Below are 17,550 nucleotides of genomic sequence, written 5' to 3'. Positions count from 1 at the left end.
GTCCCTGATCCCTTTTTAAATCCTAACTCGCAGCACTTCTTCGTCCTCGTAATCATTATCTTCTTCTTCTTCCCTGTTCATTCTGGTACCCATTACTTCTTCTTCATCGTCATGTGGTAAATAATAATAATTTCTTCGCAATTCTTTTTTTTTTCCCTTTCGATTTCTTTGATCCTTTTATTTTTTATTTTTCTCAACTCAATTTTATGGTTTTGATTTTGAAAGCTTTCTTTTATTTAGCGTCAATTTTGTGTTTCTTCTTTTGAGTGTTTGATAAATCTTGCATCTTTTTCTTTTTTTTTTCTTTAATATATCATTCAAATGCTTATCGATTTTCAGATTTTTTTTATTTATTCATTTTTAAAAGAATTTATAAAAGAGGAGAAAGATTTTTGTGCAAACCGATATCGGGTGTGTCCTAAGCATGGAACTGGATCGAGGTGACAATGCACATACTGTGAAGAGGAGGCTGTAGGTTGCCCTTAATGTGCCTACTGAACAAAGCTCACTAACATTTGGGGATTTGGTCTTGAAGAATGACCTTAGTGCTATACGGAAAGATTTGCCCCTCCTTCTCACAAGAAAACTTATTCATAGGAGCTCATCCACACCGTACTTGTCACCTATCGGACGCGATATGCAGTAAAGGGACAAAAGTGGAATTATTGAGATATTGGGATAGTCAAATCACCTTAATATGATGAAAGATATGGTCAAAGACATTGTGAAGGCAATTAAGATGGGCGCAGATCCAATTCCTGTTCATAGTGGGCTTGGGGGTGCTTACTATTTCGTAAATAGCCGTGGTGAGAATGTAACAATTGTGAAATCAACTGATGAGGAGCCTTTTGTCCCAAACAATTTGAAAGATTTTGTTGGTAAAGCTCTTGGACAACCAGGTCTGAAGTGCTCGGTTCGGGTGGGGGAAACAGGGTTCAGGGATGTTGCTGCTTATCTTCTTGACTATGAACATTTTGCAAATGTGCCTCCCACTACCTTGGACGTGCAGATGAAGGAGAAGGAAGTTCTATGCGATCAACCACAAGAAGGCCAAATCAGAGCAAAGGCACGTCCAACCATCATCCAACCAGCAAAGTAATAGGTAGGAGAATGAGTAGGGAAGAAGAAGAAGAAGATTATGAGGACGAAAAAGTGCTGTCCTATTTCTAAGTTAAGGTTTAAAAAGGGATCAAGGACTAAATTGGGGTTTAAATTTTCATTTGCCACCTCAACCAACTGTTACACACTTCAGCGTGCACTCATTCTTCACGTCACTCCCGCCGGCAAAGAATATCACTGAAAAATATGAGGAGGACCACGTTGATGCATTTTTTTCAATTTGGAGGACTTAATTAGTGTAATTAGGAAGTTAGGGACTAAATCGGTGCATTTTGTGAATCTCAGAGATCATGTTGGGATTTAACTCGAGAGAGAGAAGAGAAAATAACTTTTTAATTTTAGAAGAAATAATTTAATTTCAATTGTAATAAAAAGATAACATGTAAAATTAGTAATATATAATAGATTTAAAAATTAAAAACTACTGATAACAAAAAATAAAGTTAACCATGGTCAGTGTAAACATTTTTTTAAACGAGATTTCTTTTCTAATATTTATAAACATTTTTTAATTTCTTTTTCACCTTTTCAATTATTTTCTCTATTTATAAACAAATTAATTTCTTCTAAAACATCTAATCCCAAAATTTTTATGAATACATTTTATTTAGGACTTTATTTTCTTTTAACTCATTTAATAACGTGTTAGATTTATATTTTAATAGTCTAGTTCTTGTACTTCCCACTGTTAAATTATTTGCTCGTCTATAATATATATGGATAATTATATACCTTAGGAATTAAAAGATATTTGATGAAGCATTAGTAATTTTAAACTCATCAAAAAATATCGATAATTATTTATATCGGTAAAAAGTCGAACTTGATAATAATATTAATATTATTATCTAAGATCCATTATAATTAGAGCAAGTAAAATAAATAAATAATATAATAATAAAATTATATTACCATTTATTTTACTTCGAAATTCGAAATCGACTCGTCAAAATAAAGCTAATCGCTTTTAAAATATTATTTTAAGAAAAACTCGCGTTAGTGAAAAAATTAGAGTTGTTACATTCTACCCCCTAAAAGAAAATTTTGCTCTCAAAATTTTCTTTACCTGTAAACAGGTTTGAGTAATCGGTCCTTATCTTATTTTCAAATCCTCAGGTGTGTTGTATTTCCTCATCTCGTCTCAACTTACGTATAGCAGTTAAAGAAATAAAGAATGCAATGCACCGGAATCGTGAAGTGTAGTTAAGAAGCGAGTTTTGACCCAATACTGACCTTGGGTCAAGTAGTCTAAATACGAGCATCTTCAGCAGTCATTGTGAATACTCTTCCTAACTGTTGCAATTTAGCTACTCCTTGTACCAATTTTTCTAGACAAACTGCTTGCTATATGCCCCGGTTCACCACAATTGTAGCAGACCCTCATTCCAAAATAACAAGGTCTACTAGTGTGATCCCTTCCACATTGCCTACACGTCGGGCCCTCCTGACTCTGGTGAGGTTGCTTACCAGTGTTCTGTCTTATCCTATTTCCATTCCCAGCAGTAGTTGAGCGCGTAGGAAAGTTTCTAATTTGTTGGTTTCCTCGCATAGGTACTCCTGGTGCCTTAAAATCAACCTTCCATTATACCAAATGCCTATTGATGAGTGGATATTTTATACGCTTTTTATCATCATTTTCATATAGTTTTTAGTATGTTTTGTGTAAGTTTAATTAAGATTTCATAGGTTTTAGTACAAAATTCACATTTTTTATTCTACTTTGAGTTTGTATGTTTTTATGCAATTTCAAGTAGTTTCTGGCTGAAATTGAGGAGCTGGAGCAAAAGTCTAATTCAGAGGCAGAGAAAGCGCTGCAGATGCTATCCGGATCTGACCTCCTTGCACTCGAATGAGCTTTTCTGGAGCTACAAAAGTCCAAAATGGAGCGTTCTCAACGGCTATGGAAAGCTAACATCCAGCGCTTTTCAGAATTGAAGGCCCAAAACTGGCGTTCAACGCCAGCCTCCTGTCCTGTTCTGGCATCCAACGACCACAAAGGAGTAGCCAGTGTTCCAACGCCCAAGAAGGACCCCCTAGCCAGTGTTCAACACCCTAGAGGCCTCCTAGCATGATGATCTCAATAAACTCAGCCCAAACACTCACCAAGTGGGCCCCAAAAGTAGATTTTAGCACTAAAAGACTATTTTACCCTTTTTATGTAATCCTTAGTCATTAGTTTAGTATTTAAGAGAGAAGATCACATAAACACACGAGCTCTTCCAGCATATTTTTGAATTCCACCATCGTATTTTCTATCAGTATGAGTTTCTAAACCTCCTTGGTTGAGGGGAGGAGCTCTGCTGAGTTTTATGGATTAATAAAGTACTATTGTTCTATTTCAATTCGTGTTCAATTCTATATTCTAAGATGTATCTTCGTTCTTCATCAATATGAATGCGTTGAACCAGCACAAGGTTATCCCATTTTAGTAGAATGATTCTACATGGGTTCAGAGTGAGTCTTTCATCGGACAATGATGAACCATTAGCTTGATTATACATCTCTTAGATGGCTAATCCACGACTTCGTTGGGGACTTCTCGAAACATCAGTTCAGCCGATGTATGGGAAGATTAGAGTCTTTGTGGTAGAGGCTAGAACCAAGGCGCAACATCCTCTGATCCAGAAGATTCGACCTTGTCATGTGGTGTTTTGAGTAGGATCACCAAGGAGAATGAACTGCAGGAGCTTCACCTTCAATCAGATTGGATCCGCACTAACCCTGGGGTTCAGATCCGGAAGAGTATTAGCGATCTCTTAAAAAAGACGATAATCACATACAACCTGCCATAGAAGAAATCATTCAGAGTTGAAGAAAACAGTAAGACCGGAATTAATCCAGAAGAACAAAGCATCTCCAAGCCTTAACCATCTTTTTATCACTGGTTATAATCAAACATAGTAATTCCATCTTATCCCAATTTTACGCGTTTAAGCAATCAATCAACTTTTCTATCCGCCTGACTAAGATCTACAAGTTAACTGATGAATCCATATTTGATGATGATTTTTGGTTGAAATTTAGTGGATTTCATCATATAAACCTGCACTTATCCCATTAAATAGCATGCTTGATTATGAAAACATGCTATTTTGTGCCTAATTTAGTCAATTTTATTCCATTTGCCTTCCATTTGATACCTTGATGTTGTTTGTGAGTGATTTCAGATGTATAAGGTAGGAATGGCTTGGTGAAAATGGAAGAGGAGAATGTAGGGGTGGCAAGAGGGGAAGCCCGTCCCGCCCCGCCAGAAGCCTGCCCTTTGGCGGGCTGGCCCGCCCTGCCCCGCCTAGTGAGGCGGTCCCAAAATCCTAGCCCGCCCCGCTAATGATTGGATTCTTGACGGTTTAGAATTTCACTAATGAAATCTCGTTGTAAAGTATAGTCTCTAAACCAACAATAATCCTTTCATACAAAAATTTGTTTGTCACAAGTACAAACCCCTAAAATCTATAAACCGAAGTATTTAAACCTCGGGTCGTTCTCCCTAGGAATTACAATAAAGTGTCTTGTTATTGGTTAGAAATGTGTTTTGGGGTTTTGGATAGGAAGCATGAAAAGTAAATGGCAATGAGAATAAACTAACAACTATAAAAGGCTCTTGGCAAGGTATGAAAATTAGAAGTCCTATCCTAGTTATCCTTCGCAATTGTGATGAGAATTGTTCATTGCTACCACTTAGTTAACCCTTACTAAATGAAGGAAAGTCAAGTGAATGAATTGACTTGAGCCACAAGTCCTAGCCAACTCCCAAGGAAAGACTAGCTTTAGTGCACTCCAAACCAATTAGCAATCTCTCCAATTACCAATCAACAAAGGAATTAGATAACTCAAGTGTCACTAATTACTCTACCTAAGCCAAGAGGAACAAAATCTTTACTATATCTAGAAGAGACATTTCAACAAACACATAAAAGGCAATAAAAGTAAACAACATAAATTGCAAGAATTAAAGAGAGATCTAACTACAAAGGCAAGAGATCAATAATTGAAAAGCAAAGAAGAACAATTATTATGAATTACCTCTTATTGAATTGAAAGAAAATGGAAGGAACAATAGTAGATCTACAACAAAGTATAAGAACAACATAAAGGAAATTACAACAAAAGAATGAAAGAAGAATGAATGTAACAACAAGGAATTGAGAAGATAGAAGTAGAAGAAGATGAATTAAAATCTAGATCTAAGAACTAAACCTAATCCTAATCCTAATCCTAGAGAGAAGTGAGAGCTTCTCTCTCTAGAAACTACTTCTAAAACTAAACTATGACTAATGGTAACTAACTTGTAAATGTTGTGAAGTATATTGATTCTCCCTTCACTCCTTGGGTTAAATAGCATAAGAAATGAGTTGGATTGGGCCCACAAGGCTTTAGAGTTCGCTGGCCACATTTTGCTTTAAGTGAACCAGGTGGCAGCAATGGTGCGTGCGCGTACTATGCGCGTACGCGTCACCATGCGCGGTTCAACCATAGCAAATCTTATATCGTTTCGAAGCCCCGAATGTTAGCTTCCAACCCAACTAGAACCGCATCATTTGGACCTCTGTAGCTCAAGTTATGATCGATTAAGTGCGAAGAGGTCGGCTTGACAACTTTTGCGTTTCCTTTATTTCTTCATGAGTTCTCCATTTCTACATGCTTTTCCTTCATTCCCTTGGTCCAATCCTTGCCTCCTAAATCTGAAATCACTTAGCAAACATATCAAGGCATCTAACAGAATCAAGGAGAATTAGATTTAGCTATTTTAAGTCCTAAAAAACATGTTTTCACTCTTAAGCACAATTAAAGGAGAAGTTCTAAAACCATGCTATTTCATTGAATAAATGTAGGTAAAAGGTGATAAAATCCCTTAAATGAAGCACAAGATAAACCCTACAAATAGGGTTTATCAACCTCCCCACACTTAAACCAAGCATGTCCTCATGCTTAAACCAAGAATGAAGTAAAGGGCATGGCATTTATTCAATGGAAACTAACTAAATGCAATCTACCTATATGCAACTATCTATATGAATGCAATTGCTTGGTCAAAATAAATCAATTTCCAAGAACCATATATGCACAAGGCCTAGGACTAGCAAGTCTAATCCACAATTGAATTGAGTTATTAAATATTTTTATAAACTTGCATGAAAATTATAATCATAGGTGAAAACATGTAATTGAGCATCAAACCCTCACCGGATGTGTTTGCACTCTATTCGCTCAAGTGTTTAGGGTTGATTCACTCAATTCTCTCCTAATCATGCTTTCTAAGATTTGTTTTTCTTCTAACAATCAACAAATATTTCATGCATGCATACAAGTATCATGAGGTCTTTTCTTTGGTTGTAGTGGGGCTAGGGTCAAGGTATGATGCATATATGGTTAAGTGAGCTTGAAATTTGAATCTTTTGATAAGCTTAAACTTCCCACCTAACCTATGACATCCTATACAATTTCAAAGCTAGCCTAACTACCCATTTTCACCTTTTCACATACTCATGCATTTTCTTTTTCATTTTACAACACTTATGCATTGATCTTATTGAGCTTCGCTTTGGGGCATTTTGTCCCCCTTTTTATTATTTTTCTTCTTTTTTTCTTTCTTTTTCTATTTTTTTTCTTTTCCATATTATTTTTTTTCTTTTTCTTTTGTTTTTCTCATTTTTTTCTTTCTATATACAAGAACCTCAATGCATAAGATTTTATATTTGATCAATACATGAGTATGTACCCAATTCCCATTATTTCCAATAATAATACAAAACTACCCTTTTATTCACCCAATGTCCCAAGGTTCCCACACTTGAATGGTACTTACACACACTAGCCTAAGCCAATCAAAGATCCAAATAAGGACATTTATTGTTTTTCCGCTTTAAGGCTTGTAATGTGCTAAATTAAAGAACCAAGTGGGTTAATTGTAGGCTCAAAATTGGCTAACAAAGGAATATAAAGGGTTGGCTATTTGGGTAAGTGAGCTAATGAAATGATGGCCTCAATCATATAAATGCATGAATACACAAAATAATGGACATAAAGAATCAAACAAATCAAAGATTACAATCATAGGAAGAGAATAATGCACACAAGAAGGAAAATAAGTGGTTATAAGATGTAACCACACCATTAGGCTCAAAACTCACTTGCTTGTGTTTTTAGCTCAAAAACATGATCCACAAGATATATAATTCAAGCAAGTTTAATGAAAAGTTTTCACTTAAATCAATTGGTGCCCTATAGATAGAAATCCTTGAAAAATTTCATTATTTTGACTAAGCTTATTGTGTATACATATGCAAAAATTAAGAAAATGCAAGTAAAAATCCTAAAATGCAAGTAAAAATCCTAAAATCCTAGAATGAAATGCAAAAGTGTTGGAATTAGAAACTTGTCACCCAAAATCGCCAACCGGTCGGACGACCTCCCCACACTTAAAAGTTTGCACCGTCCTCGGTGCACTCAAAGATGAGTAAGGGGGTACGGTGACTCTCCGGGTTGCTGCGTGTTCTTAGTCTTGCTTCCATGTTTGCTTGTGGTGCATTCATAATGAAAATAAAAAATATAACACCATAAGATGAGAAGATATAAAAGCAAGGAAGCATACATTGTTGGAATGAGGTAGATCACTAGAAATGAGTGAGTGAATTAGTGTGACATTGATGACAAATAGGTGTGTGAATTCTAAATTGTGCGGTTTAGAACACACATTAGCATAAAAAGCTATGTCATAAAAGAAGCATGCACTTTACTCATTCTAGTATGCTTGAGATGCTTTAAGTGAACTTGTAAGGTAAAACAAGCATTAAAGAAGCATGAAAGCATTCAAGCTAAAGTATATGGATGCATATGATCATGAAATACAATGCATTAAGGTAAATACTCAACATCATCCATCAAGAAGTTACCTAATCACAAAATAAGGCTCAAATCACATGGTGGCCCTATCATGTAATTCAAGAAGAGTTACAAGCTTGAAGGCAATTCTCATCACTTGGTATTCTTCAAAAGGTAAGCATGAAAATCTCAAAACCAAGTAGCAACATATAACCTCAATCATAGAATCCAACAGAGATTATAAACATAATGATGTTAAGATAGCATCCCTTTTTAATACTTAGCAGCAAGTAGTACTAAACAAGAATACCAATCCAACACTTACAATGATAAAGAGAAAATGAAATGAAGAACTAACTAAAACTAACTATCAACTAACTGACTAACTAATTAGTTAACTAAAATAAATGGTTATCAATGGTGTTTGGAAGTGTTGGATGAGGGGTAGAAAAAGGGAAGAAGAAAGGGGAAGGAAAGAAATGGAAAGAGGAGAAGAAAAGAAGTGGATGGAAGAAAGGGCATCCACGCGTACGCACGCCTGGCGCGCGCGCGTCGATGGCTTATTTCGAGAGTGGCGCGTACTGGTGGACGAAATTGTGATTCCTATTTTCTTGTAATTGGATTTCAGAAATTGGCACGAGTGGACACAACTCCGTTCAACTAACCAGCAAGTGTACTGGGTCGTCCAAGTAATAAACCTTACGTGAGTAAGGGTCGAATCCACAGAGATTGTTGGTATGAAGCAAGCTATGGTCACCTTGCAAATCTCAGTTAGGCAGATTAAAAATGGTTTGTGGGTTTTCGAATAATTAATAATAAAAAGAAGAAATAATAAAAGGGATAGAACACTTATGCAGATTCATTGGTGGGAATTTCAGATAAGCGGATGGAGATGCTGTAGAGCTCTCGGACGCCTGCTCTCCTACTCCTTCTACTCAATCCTTCTTACTCCTTTCCATGGCAAGCTTTGTATAGGGGTTCACCATCAACTGTGGCTACTTTCATTCCTCACGGGGAAATATCCTGTGCGGCTGTCACTCGCACAGCTAACCAGTCTGGAGGCATCACCCATGGCTGATGGCTACATCCCATCCTCGCAGTGAAAACTATGCTAACGCACTCTGTCACAGTACGGCTAATCACCGGTTGGTTCCCGCTCCTACTGGAATAGAATCCCTCTTTTGCGTTTGTCACTAACGCCCAGCAGGTTAAAGTTTGAAGCACGTCACGGTCATTCATTACCAGAATCCTACTCGGAATACCACAGACAAGGTGAGACTTTTCGGACCCTCATAAATGCCGCCATCTATCTAGCTTATACCACGAAGATTCTGTTGGGGAATCTAAGAGATACGCATTCAAGCTCTGTTGCATGTAGAACGGAAGTGGTTGTCAATCACGCGCGTTCATAAGTGAGAATGATAATGAGGGTAATCTGGCTCATCACATTCATCATGTTCTTGGGTACGAATGAATATCTTGGAATAAGAATAAGAGAGATTTGAATAAAAGAAGATAGAATTTTCATTAATACTTGAGGTACAGCAGAGCTCCACACCCTTAATCTATGGTGTGCAGAAACTCCACCGTTAAAAATACATAAACAAAGAGTTCAGGCATGGCCGAATGGCCAGCCCTCTCTATGATCAAGTGACCGAATGAAAAAGACTAAAAATGGTCAAAAGATGTCTAATACAATAGATAAATGTCCTATATATACTAGACTAGCTTCTAGGGTTTACATGAGTAAGTAATTGATGCATAAATCCACTTCCGGGGCCCACTTGGTGTATGCTTGGGCTGAGCTTGATCATTCCACGAGCTAAGGCATATCTTGGCGTTAAACTTTGAGTTATGACGTGTTTTGGGCGTTTAACTCCGGATCATGACGTTTTTCTGGCGTTTAACTCCAGACAGCAGCATGAACTTGGCGTTTAACGCCAAGTTACGTCGTCATTCTTCGAATAAAGTATGAACTATTATATATTGCTGGAAAGCCCTGGATGTCTACTTTCCAACGCCATTGAGAGCGCGCCAATTGGAGTTCTGTAGCTCTAGAAAATCCATTTCGAGTGCAGGGAGGTCAGAATCCAACAGCATCAGCAGTCCTTTTGTCAGCCTTCTTCAGAGTTTTGCTCAAATCCCTCAATTTCAGTCAGAATTTACCTGAAATCACAGAAAAACACACAAACTCATAGTAAAGTCCAGAAATGTGAATTTAGCATAAAAACTAATGAAAACATCCCTAAAAGTAGCTCAAACTTACTAAAAACTATATGAAAACAATGCCAAAAAGCGTATAAATTATCCGCTCATCACAACACCAAACTTAAATTGTTGCTTGTCCCCAAGCAACTGAAAATCAATTAGGATAAAAAGAAGAGAATATACTATAAAGTCCAAAATATCAATGAATATTAATTTAATTACATGAGCGGGACTTGTAGCTTTTTGCTTCTGAACAGTTTTGGCATCTCACTTTTTCCTTTGTAGTTCAGAGTGATTGGTATCTCTAGGAACTTAGAATTTTAGATAGTGTTATTGACTTTCCTAGTTAGGCATGTTGATTCTTGAACACAGCTACTTATGAGTCTTGGCTGTGGCCCTAAGCACTTTGTCTTCCAGTATTACCACCGGATACACAAATGCCACAGACACATAACTGGGTGAACCTTTTCAGATTGTGACTCAGCTTTGCTAAAGTCCCCAGTTAGTGGTGTCCAGAGCTCTTAAGCACACTCTTTAGCTTTGGATCACGACTTTAACCATTCAGTCTCAAGCTTTTCACTTTGGACCTTCATGACACAAGCACATGGTTAGGGACAGCTTGATTTAGCCGCTTAGGCCTGGATTTTTAATTTCCTTGGGCCCTCCTATCCATTAATGCTCAAAGCCTTGGATCCTTGCTAAAATTTTCGCCCTTATCTTTTTTTTTTTCACTGCTTTTTCTTGCTTCAAGAATCAATTTCATGATGTTTTTCAGATCATCAATAACATTTCTCTTTGTTCATCATTCTTTCAAGAACCAACAATTTTAACACTCATAAACAACAAGATCAAAAATATGCACTATTCATTCATTCATTCAGAAAACAAAAATTATTGCCACCACATCAATATAATTAAATTAAATTCACTAATAATTTCGAAAATTATGTACTTCTTGTTCTTTTGAATTAAAACATTTTTTCAATTAAGAGAGGTGAAGGACTAATGGATTTTATTCATAGCTTTAAGGCATGGTTACACACTAATGATCATGAAGCAGAAACACAAAAACATAGATAAACATAATACTTAAAAACAGAAAACAGAAAGAAAATAAAGAACAAGGAATGAATCCACCTCTAGTGGCGTCTTCTTCTTGAAGGACCAATGATGTTCTTCAACTCTTCTATGTCCCTTCCTTGCCTTTGTTGCTCCTCCCTCATTGCTCTTTGATCTTCTCTTATTTCTTGGAGAGTGAGGGCGTGTTCATGGTGTTCCACCCTTAGTTGTTCAACATTATGACTCAAGTCTTCCAAAGAGGTACTAAGTTGCTCCCAATAGTTGTTTGGAGGAAAGTGCATTCCTTGAGGCATTTGTTGATGATGAACTTCCTCATGTTCTTCTTGAGGGCCGTGAGGAACTTCCCTTGTTTGCTCCATCCTCTTCTTTGTGATGGGCTTGTCTTCTTCAATGGAGACATCTCCATCTATGATAACTCCAGCTGAGTAGCATAAATGGCATATAAGGTGGGGGAAGGCTAGCCGTGCCATGTATGAAGGCTTGTCAGCTATTTTGTAGAGTTCATTAGAGATGACTTCATGAACCTCTACTTCCTCTCCAATCATGATGCTATGAATCATGATGGCCCGATCCACAGTAACTTCAGATCGGTTGCTTGTAGGGATGATGGATCTTTGGATGAATTCCAACCATCCTCTAGCTACAGGCTTGAGGTCCAGTCTTCTTAGTTGGACCGGTTTGCCTTTGGAGTCTACTCTCCATTGTGCGCCTTCCACACAAATGTCCATTAGGACTTGGTCCAACCTTTGATTGAAGTTGACCCTTCTTGTGTAGGGGCGTTCATCACCTTGCATCATGGGTAGATGAAACGCCAACCTCACATTTTCCGGACTGAAATCTAAGTATTTCCCCCGAACCATTGTGAGATAGTTCTTTGGATTCGGGTTCATACTTTGATCATGGTTCCTAGTGATCCATGCATTAGCATAGAACTCTTGAACCATCAATATTCCGACTTGTTGCATGGGTTTGGTTATGACTTCCCACCCTCTTCTTTGAATTTCATGTCAGATTTCCGGATACTCATTCTTTTTGAGCTTGAAAGGGACCTCGGGGATCACCTTCTTCTTTGCCACAACATCATAGAAGTGGTCTTGGTGGCTCTTGGAGATGAATCTCTCCTTCTCCCATGACTCGGAAGTGGAAGCTTTTGCCTTCCCTTTTCCTTTTCTTGAGGAAAATCCGGTCTTGGGTGCCTGACGAATAGATTTTTGACGGTTTAGAATTTCACTAATGAAATCTCGTTGTAAAGTATAGTCTCTAAACCAAACAATAATCCTTTCGTACAAAAAGTTGTTTGTCACTAGTACAAACCCCTAAATTTATAAACCGAAGTATTGGACCTCGGGTCGTTCTCCCTAGGAATTACAATAGAGTGTCTTGTTATTGGTTGTGAGTTATTTTGGGGTTTTGATATGAAGCATGAAAGATAAATGGCAAGAAAGTAAACTAAGGGCTAAAAAGGTCTTGGCAAGGGTTGGTGGTCAAGGATCTCTATCCTAATCACTAACCACAATATGAGAATTGGCAAGGATTAATCTCATTAAATCATCCTCTAACTAGTAGTAAAGGAAAGTCAAATGAGCTATATCAATCCTAGTCCATAAGTCCTAACTCTCCACTAATTCAATTAGTGAGAACTAGAGTCAATGGCTCCCAATCATCAATCTCTTGGACATTAGTAACTCAAGAGGTCCTAAGTTACCTTTCCAAGCCAAGAGTATAAAATCCTACTCTAAAATCCAACCAAGCATTTCATCAAACACTTGGAAGGCATAAAAGGAAAACATAGTAAATCAACAACAAGAACAAAATCTAACAACAATTATTTCAAAGACTTAACACAACAATCAAGGAAATCACAATTATCATGAATTACCTCAAATTGCATTATTGAAATGAAACTAAAGAACAACAATCTATCCAAAACAAAATGAAGAACTACAATTATAGAAACACATAACTAGAAAGAGAGAGAGATGAGAAGATTGAGAATTGACAAGGGAAAATTGAATCAAAGCATGAATTAAACCTAGATCTAAGAAGAGAGATTAACCTAAACCTAATCCTAATTCTAATTCTAGAGAGAAGTGAGAGCTTCTCTCTCTAGAAAACTAAACTAAAACTAATCCTAGTGTGTGTGTATGTGTGTATGAACATGTGTTGTCAATCCCCTTCAATCCTTGGCTTTTATGTGCATTTTGGCGCCAAAGTTGGTTGCTGAAACCTCTCCAAAATCGCCAGGCACGTGTTACATAAATGAATTCATGTGCCAGCATCGGCGCGTGCGCGCATGGTACGCGTGCGCGTCCTTGGACTGTTTCGCAATGTGCGCGCGAGCGCCTTGTGCGCGTACGCGTGCACGGCCTGGATCAGCTCTTTGGCTTTTAGTGCTTCTCTCCACTTGCATGCTTCCTTCCTTGCTTCCTTTGATCCATGTCTAGCCTATTTCATCCTGAGATTACTAGCAAACACATCAAGGCATCTTATGGAATCAAAGAGAAATTAGAATTCATCAATAATAAGGCTTAAAAAGCATGTTTTTACACTTAAGCACAAATATGGGAGAGATAACAAAACCATGCTAATTCATAGGCTAAATGTGACAAAAGGTTATCAAAATACTCTAAATTCAATACACAACAAACCGTCAAATTGGGGTTTGTCAACCTCCCCACACTTAAGCCTTAGCATGTCCTCATGCTAAAATAAGAAGGAATTAAAGGTGATGACATTTAATGAATGCAACTAAACTATATGAGTCCTATCTAAATGCAACTACCTAGAGCAAATGTAAATGCTTAGTTCAAACACATCAAATTGCCAAGAGAGCATGTGTAAGCACAAGGGCTAGGCAATAGGAATTAATTCCAACCACAATTGTATTGAATCATCAAAAAGAATTTAAACTTGCAAGAATATAGATAATATAGGTGAACACATGTGATTGAACTTTTGAACCCTCACCGGATATGTGTATCCGCTCTATTCACTCAAGTGTTTAAGGGTCAATTCACTCAATTCTCTTCTAATCAAGCTTTCCAAAATTTGATTTTCTTCTAACAATCAACATTTATTCAATGCATGCATACACTCATCATGAGGTCTTTCATTTAGGTTGTAATGGGGTTAGGGTCAAGGTAGGATCATTTATGGTTAAGTGGGCTAATATTTGAATCTTTGATTAGCATAGACCTTCCCACCTAACCTATATAATGACCTATACAAATTCAAACTACTCTAACTACCCATTCTTCACTTTTTCTTACATATTCATGCATCCTTATTTAATTCATAACACCTATGCATTGATTTCTTTTTATTGACTTCACTTTGGGGCATTTTGTCCCCTTTTTATTATTTTTCTTTCTTTTTTTCTTCTTTTTTTTTTCTTTTTTTTCTTTTGTTTCCTTTTATTTTTCTCATTTTCACTTTTATTTCTCTTTTTTTTTCTTTTGTCAAACTATATACAAAAGCATCAATGCATAAGGTTTATTCATTTAATCAATACATGAGTATGTACCCAATTCCTAAACATGAAAGTGTACTACCCCTTTTATCTCATCCAATGTTCCCAAGCCTCACCAACTTTGAATAATAAACACTCTCACTAGCCTAGGCTAATCAAAGATCCAAACAAGGGCTTTTCATTGGTTTTCCGCCTTAGGCTTGTAATGAGCTAACTTGAGAATAAGTTGGTTAAGCATAGGCTCAAAATTGGCTAACAATGGAGAATAAAGGGTTGGCTATTTGGGTAAGTGGCTAATGAAGTAATGGCCTCAATCATATAAATGCATAAATACAAGAAATAAATGGACATATAAAATCAAGCAAATCAAGGATTACAATCATAGAAAGAGAGCAATTTCACACAAGAATGGAAAATAAGTGGTTATAAAATGTAACCACATCAATAGGCTCAAGTCTCACAAGCTTGTGTTCTTAATTCAATACATGCTTCACAAAGTATGAAATTCAAGCAAGTCTTACCAAAAATTTTCTTTCAATCAATTGGGTTGATGTCCTATATTTAAACTTCTTGGAAACTTTCACTATTTGAATAAGCATTGTTGTGATTGAAAAATTCAAAAATTTTCTTAGTTCACCCTTTCCTTTTTCAATTAAAATCAATTTTTTTTATCATGCAAAAAGGGTAACTAAAAGTATGATCTCTAATCACAACCACAAACTAAGAACAAAGATAAGCAAATGCATAAGGAAAACTAGGCTGAAATATCCAAAATATCTAAAATATCCAAAAGTATCAAAATAACTAAAATCCAAAATAAGCAATAAAAGTATCCCAAAGCAACTAAAAATGCATCCAACTATATACAAAATGTGCAAAATAGGATAACTAGGCTGAAAAAGTTCACCGGTTTCCAAATAGTGCTACCGGTATCCTCCCCACACTTAAAACCAAGCATCGTCCTCGATGCTAAACCGGAGGATCAGTGGGAGGTACAACGATAGGCTCAGGCTCTGACAGTGGGACCAGCTCCTCATGAATCTCCAGTGGCTCTGTAGTGGTAGGGGAATGCTGCTGAACCGGCGCCTCCGCGACCTCCTCCTGATGATCCTGATCATCAGAAGCTGGAGAGTCGGGAAGAGGGGGTAGCTCAAGGCCCTGTGCCACAAACATCTGATCTATCCGATCCAAACGGCGTCTGATATGGCGCTTCTCGCGCTCTAAAAATCGGAAAAGGCGCTGGACTAGGAGATATGTAGGCTCGGGTGCTGCTGGTGGATCAGTGGATGATGAAGGAGCTGCAGCTGTAGAGGATGATGGGGCAGCTGTAGGGGCAGAAGGTGAAGGTGTCCCCACGGGAGCTCTGGCCCGAGATCGGCGTCTAGCAACTGGCCTCTCGTGCACCCAACCTCCCCAAGGAATAGTAACCTCCTTGTCATCATCATCAGGGGGCGGGGGTCGCACATCATCATCCAACCATGGCACCTCGGCTAGGGCCGCCATACTCGTGACCAAAGTAGGAAATGGGAGTAGGCCACGAATATGCGCCCGCCACATACACTGTCTGATCAGTCTAGGGAAGGAGACCTCCTTCCCCTCCATAACACACCCAATCAGTAGAAGCATCTCCATAGGAATCTCAGAAAAATGGGTGGTGGGAAGGACATAGCAGGCAAAGATCATCTGCCAAGTCTTGGCCTCTCTAGTCAAATGAGTAAACAACATCCCTTTCGGCTTGGTATTGTTGGCATCCATAACCCAAGTAGCCTCTGGTATCCCAATAACAGTCCTGAGTGCCTCGTAATCGAAGGTCATACTGTGTATGGCTAACTCAGCCTGCTGATGGGCACACAACTCATCCGAGACATGCCTGCACTGTAGTGCCTCCTCAATGGCAGTCTCAGTGATCATAATTTCCCTACCCCTCACCTGAACCGAATCTAATGTCGGACGGAAGAAGTTACAGTAGAATTCCTTCACCCAAGAAACATTGATATCCCCCAAATCTCGGTCAACAAAGTCAATGCCCAAATCAATGATCCGACCGGAAATGGAACGTCTCACATCCATTGGGAGAAGTAGCTTCTTCTCAATGTTGAGCTTTGTAGTCCGATATTTAGAAAACCGGAGCTCACAGTAGAGATTCGGGAATTTTTCAGGATTGGTTGAAGGTAACTGCTGATTCTCTTTGTCCACATCATTTAAAGGGTTCTTGGCATAATTCTTATATGTGGAAGGAAGAGAAGGGGTAGAGTGTTTTCTCTTTTTGGAGGTAGTGGCTATGGCTTTGCCTTTGTCAGACATCCTGAAAAATATGATAGGATATATAAGACATTTAGCAATTAACAAATAAAGCATGTTCAGGAGACAAATGACAAAAAGAAACAACCTTGATGTTGCAAAAGTGAACAAATGAACCAAAGAAGCAAGTTCCATTAAAAATAGCAACTCATATTCACAATGCAAGAATATCATCATAATTTTGAAAGAATTGTTAAAGAGTAAGCAGAAGTTAGATGGTTAAAGAAATTAATGAGGTTAGAAAAATGGATTAGAATATGATGATATTTATGCAAAATGAAAAGAAAAGTTGTGGTTCAAGTTCACAATGAGAAATGTAAATCGGGGAAGTCAAAGAGGGACGGAATGTTGCCCAAAATTGAATTAAAGACCAAAATGAATTAATTTCCTTGAAAATCGGGCAGCATTCCGGCTTAAAATTGGACGTTCCCGGATAACAAATTAGCACAATTAGCGCAGAGAACAACATCAAGTAAGTACAGCAACAATGGTATATTAATCAGGCAGCATGAGATGCACAAAATCAGTCCAAGAGCAGCATACAACTTCAA

This window comes from Arachis hypogaea, chromosome 5, assembly GCF_003086295.3.
Source record: "Arachis hypogaea cultivar Tifrunner chromosome 5, arahy.Tifrunner.gnm2.J5K5, whole genome shotgun sequence".
Taxonomy (NCBI): Eukaryota; Viridiplantae; Streptophyta; class Magnoliopsida; order Fabales; family Fabaceae; genus Arachis; species Arachis hypogaea.
This window is presented reverse-complemented; position numbering follows the sequence as displayed.